At 39.1% G+C, this 6,000-nt stretch overlaps 1 protein-coding gene across 2 annotated transcripts in view; it reads left to right on the forward strand.

Moving 5' to 3' along the window:
- Window positions 1-6,000, forward strand: part of LOC135470161 (emerin homolog 1-like) — a 238,355-nt gene that overhangs the window by 164,444 nt on the left and 67,911 nt on the right. The gene's annotated exons all lie outside the window — the stretch shown is intronic.

Consider the following 6,000-nt stretch of genomic DNA (forward strand, 5'->3'; position numbering starts at 1 on the left):
TATGTTTAATGTTTTACAGATGTTATCAGATTTTTTTGTGGTTATGCAATTTTTTCATCTTACGGTAAGAATTAGGTGAAGTTGGAACTGTCTGGGTCGTGGAGCTGTGTAGACTACTCAGATTAATGCAGCATGATGATTTGTCTGGCCTACTGACTTTTTGCTCTGCAGCGCGACTTGGTGCAGTCAATGATACGCCTTGTAAGAGCCACAGCACCTTAATGAGCCATGTGGGGGAGTATACATGCAAGCCTTCTGATGGCACTACCTTTATTGGGTTTGTGTGGTATTGCATTAAGGGTGATTTATCATGGAGGGAACCTGTATTTATCTCAGAAGATCAGCTCTCAGGCCGCAATCACCTTCCCTCGGCTACATTATCAAGCTTGCTTGGTCTCATTGAATCCATTTACTCTCACTGCAGTCTTAGTTTATTTCACATGTAAACCAGAAAGACTTGGCACCCTTAGCCATTGTCTGTGGCATATGGTTGGGAATAGTTCTTCAAGAATCCCAGCAATTCATTACAAGTGGTTCTGTTTTAGCACTGTCACGGTGAACCACGACTACATGGTTGTGAGATGATGAAATAAAGATGGCAAGGTGGTTGCTCCTAGTTAGAGCAACTGCCTTGCCATCCATGATTTTTTTAAAAATTTGATAGAATGACCTTTGCCCTTTCTGTAACTCAATACGTCAATCAATTAATGTTTTATTGAGCCCTGCCCAACAATGAGAGCTAAGGAAACGATTGGATGCTGATTCAGGGATTTTCTCTCTGGTATCTTTGCTGAACCAGTCAAATTGAGGAAGCGACCATACTGGCTGACTAAGCCCATTCCTGTACCTGTCAGTCACAAACCCCAGGGCTATCCCCTCCCCCTGCGGCAGGCTTCACCAGGGGAGGGGGGAGGGACAGCAGACCCCTGACCATCCTGCCCAGGGACTCTGTCATAAGTCCCCGCCTCCTCTCTTAACCCCCATCTGCAGGACGTATGGCACTTCTCTTGACTTGCAGAAGTAAGTAGATGTGAAAGGAAGAAATACAGCAGCACATGTACTGTGTAATAATAACTCCATCTGAACAATGATGTAGCTACAGAGTGTAGACATACCAAACATATTGCATACCCTCCTCTCTACCCTTCCCTGGCTAACTGGCCTAGCCAAACTTTTCCATTTATCTTGGGTGTTATCAACCTGTTGATAGCTCAGTCTGTTCCAAACCTTTACTTTTTGAACAGTCCAACTACATAAATGTAAAGGGTATAATTGGTTATCGAATTAGGAGTGATGCCATGAGGCTAACCTGTTATATTATTCCTCTGTAATTAATGTGGAACTTCCTTAGATTAAGCCTGATTTGATAATATGCCACATGAATGGTGGCCTTAGTATTGCTTATAATGTAAAGTTTCAAATTGACATACATGTACACACGTCATGATTTATTACATATATACATCTAAGCAGTCACATTTATTTTACCATTGTAAACCTTTCAATAGATAAATCTGATTCTGTAGAAACCTGTCAATCTGAGATCTTTTCTTTTAGCTCCACACTATATCCAAGATGTAACATTGAGTATTTTGGCTTTCTCACTTTGCATGCCAACTGTTCTGTGTCCTCTGAAAGAACCTTGAGACAGTAGAAAAAAGTGGAATGTTGAGTCAGGGGAAATAAATAGGCCATCAGCTCATTCTACAGTGCTAGGAATGAACAACTAGTTCTAACCCCCAGAGATAAGTGTTGTTTCTCATGTACAACTCTTCCCTGTCACACATTCAAATAAATCTGCATGATGTATCACAAGGGTGACACCATTTTTGACCAGGCATTAATATTTGTAGATATCTATCACACTGGTGTATCTCTTTGCAGCTGTTGTGCACTTGGTCAAAGAGTACTTTAAGAATTAGAAAAATGTAATTTTTTGAAGATACTTGTACTTGTCTACACACAGCTATAGGCATATATATTTATAACACTTACAATAAACTGATCTTCCTCAAGCTTAGTTATGGATATAGACTATATTTTCATAAAATGAATGGTTCCTGTTTCACATGAAAATTGATATGCGTTTTAATTTGGAAGTAACTCAAGTTGTCGTATGATGAAGATCATAATGTTTGATACTTATTTTTTTTTCTATTCTGTGTTAGCATGCTATTTTGTATTGTATACAGTCTCAACTAACACTTGCTTACTGTGTTGCACTTCATCTTAAGCTATCTACTTGTGTACAAATGGCATGGTATCTTCCGTCCGTCTGTCCATCTGTAAGCTTTTAAAGGTCAACTTCAACTGCATGCCACGCCACATGCTGCAACATCGTAAAATAAAACACTGCATCATTTTGGGCGATGTCGCTCGATAGCATTGTGTTATCTCCAGTTCGTGCAGCATCATTTTAAACCAATCATTTTCCAGTACAATTGGTTGTCCCTTTGTTGTCTGTTTGTAGTTATGGTTGGCATAGGCAGCCATCTTGTTTCAACAACCCACTTGTTTGTCATCAGGGATGTTCGGCAAACATCAGCCGTGTGGCACGGTATGCCGTGGAAATTACCTATGTGGTGCAGTTTGAAGTGGGCATTGGCCATTAGTATTATCACTGTATCTATAGAACTGCTACGCTTTAATAGTTATAAAAGTTTGTTCCCTTTTTGTCTCTGCCACCAGAGCAAAAGCCTATTTACCATGGGTCAGATCACACTAAAGTAGTCTTTTTGCGATGCATTGGATGTTCATGTCAGGATTGTATTTGAAGGACTACTTCACTCATGTAAATTTCGATCATCAGTGAGTAGCCTGAAGGCATTGTCTCTTATGCACTCCATCATAACAGGTGTATCTTGAGGTTGCAGCAATCTGGGTGGTACTTCTTCAGATTTGTGTAATATTTCATTAGTGCATTTATATATACTTTCATCTACACAAACAGTTTATGTGCTGGAGAAACTCAGGTATCAAGACTTTGTAAATTTTATCAGCATTTGTAAATGGAGATGAGATTGTGTGTAAGAGCAGTACCACATATATTTAGAGTACAAAGTTAGCTTATTTCAGAGCATTTTGGTCTTACACAGGAGAAAATTACTTTTTTTCTAATCCACATTAGAAAATGTTTTACTTTTGCCAAACTTTTGACCAGATGATAAAACATGTGTGGTTGTTTAACTCATTTTATCTCGTTGTAAAACATATAATACATGGACCTGTGTGGCCATGAATTGCTGCCGTACACTGTAGCCTTGTCTGTGTTGCCTCATGTTAATGCAAACCTTTGCAATCTGTGGCTGGCCTCAAGAGTTGTGCTGCACTTCAGATCCCTGGGGTGTTGTGGACCATACTTGCAGCTGTCCAGGAGGTTAGGAATGCTATGGTCTAAACTTTCTGGCTCATGATTAATGGGCTCCTTTGCCTTGTTGCCATTATCCCAACACAAACCATCTTCATCATTTCCAGGCCCTGGCAAACAGCTTAGATTTATCTCTCTTGTCTGAACATTTTACATCCATCTGTAAACACACCAAACTGAGCAGGGTTTCTCCGGTTAAGAGCCAGTCCTTTGTGTAATAACTTCGTGAAGCCTGAGATATGTGATGCTGTTGTGTTTAGGGGGCTCAGACTGATCATCAGTGCAAGTCTCATTGAATATAAATGTTTGTATTCAAAGGTATATAATTTCACCCGATTTCCTAACATACCCTGTATTTCCATCTTATTTTTATGATATTTTGCGTCAAGAGTGTAGATAATTTTTTTTAAGCAAACAGATTTTTCACCTCAACAGCTAAGGTTATTTTGATGTTTTACAGGATGGAATTTATTTTAGCTTTTCATGTTTTATGTATTCCATTAAAAGATATTGATGCTTTCACACCTTGTTTGTTAGTGTAAATCAACGTGCAGTAAAAGAACTTCAATATTTTCTTTTTGTTTTTCAGTGTTCTGTGTCTTGTGGGGTCGGAACACGGAGGAGAATGGTCAAGTGTGTTGATGATAAGGGCAATGAGCGGCCTGATAAGGAGTGTCCTGGCCAAAAGCCCAAAGCCACCAAGCGATGCAAGCGAAAAAGATGTCCAAAGTGGTTTGCTGGCCCTTGGAGTAGGGTAGGGATGTACATCAAATACACTGTACTTACATTTCCTAGAAGAACTGAACAAGTCCTTTTCACTTTAATGAGGTAACATTTTTGATTCCTTTATGCATACATATAAAGGAATCAAAGACATTATCTCATTGGTAGCGAAAAAAAAAAAAAAAAAGAAGAAGAAGAAAGATGACCGACATTTATACTAGTAAGCCAGCTCGTTTAAGGAATGCTTTTTCTGATCCACCAATTTTGTTGGCCTAAACTAGAATGGCTAGGTTTCGTCACCATGTTTTTCTGTATAAATGCACAATGGCAGTTGCTTACTCAGATACATACTAATACCCAGTGCTACATTTGTGAATCTGTAAGTCTCTTTTTGTCCTGCATTTTGATGCTAGTGTATTAAACCATGGCTATAGCCCTGTTCAATAAGGTTATCCTCTCCCTATGAAGAGTGGTCGTTTGTAGATTTCTGGCACTTCCTAATGTGATAAAGCTTGAAATGCTCCTATTTGAAGTACCATAGTATACATGCTTGTTAACATGTTGTTGGCTTGCAGTGTTCTGTAACATGTGGAGTTGGAACAAGGCATAGAGAGGTGCAGTGTCGCTTGGACGAGCAGAAAGGCATGAACCCACGAAGGTGCAGCAAAGAGAAACGCCCGAAAGCTGTGGAGCAATGTTCTGAAGTGAGGTGTTCGGACTACGAGTGGAGGAAATCTGTTTGGTCAGAGGTGAGTGAAAAATCAAGGACAAAACGCATTGCAAGAAATCAGCAGATAAGCACTGATTTCTTTTTAGAATTTTCTTGAAAAGAAATATTAAACATGGTGTTTTGCAAAGTTATTGATGAAATCAAGAATACAATATTATTACATTATAATTCATTGTTGTAGTGTTCTCGTACATGTGGATTTGGTACTAAGAGTCGGTTAGTGAGTTGTGTGAACAAGCATGGAGACAAAGTATCAAGCCAGTTCTGTGACACGGAAAAAGTGCCGAAGTCAACACGTAGGTGCAGCGAGATTCCTTGCCCCTTCATCTGGAATACTGGAGGCTGGTCAGAGGTATGCTATTCTCAAGTGCCCTGTTTTGACTTCAATCTAAATTTGAAATGTAATTTAAATGCTTATTTTTGGATTGAAGGAGATAAATATGCAGAACACTGAAGAATTAATACCGTAATACAAAGCCTGGCCAAATTTGAACTTCTCAGACCATCAACTGCATATTATATATAGCAAGGTTCTAAAATTTGAGAAAGAAGAAAATCACTATGTGGAATTAACTACTGGGCTTTCGAGCCTTTGAAATACATGTAACAAATCATTAGTGTCCAGTGTAATATTATGGATACCATAAGCTTATTTATGACCATTATAGCCAATATAATGTACACAGGTAGTAACACAAAGTTGACCCTAAAGAGTTAAAGAAGAATTTATTAAATTAAAGAATCATTGATACTGCTCTGTTAAATTACATGAATAGTAGCTGCCAAAGATGTATATCCTGTGTTAGGGTTTAATCCCAGGATAGTAATTGAATGCACATCAAGACTTATGTGGAGAGCAATACTGGCAAAAGGTAGAATCATTACATGAAAGGGGAGATAACAAGTTTCCAGCTGTCAGACAAAAAAGGCCAGGAGCCTGCTACAAACCTAATGTTCCTTAAAAAGTTTGAGATGTTTTCAGCAGAATTTTAAGATGGTGGGCCATAAGGGTTGTGGGCCAAAACAGTGACAGATAATTTCATTACAAGGTACTTGTTGAAATGTGGCTTGCGAATTTAATTTTGTAGTGTTCTGCTTCGTGTGGGGAAGGTAAGCAGGTGCGATGGGTTGTCTGCCAGGCAGTTAGCAAAGAGGGTTGGATCCTGCCAGGGGAGGTGTC

This window comes from Liolophura sinensis, chromosome 7, assembly GCF_032854445.1.
Source record: "Liolophura sinensis isolate JHLJ2023 chromosome 7, CUHK_Ljap_v2, whole genome shotgun sequence".
Classification (NCBI taxonomy): Eukaryota; Metazoa; Mollusca; class Polyplacophora; order Chitonida; family Chitonidae; genus Liolophura; species Liolophura sinensis.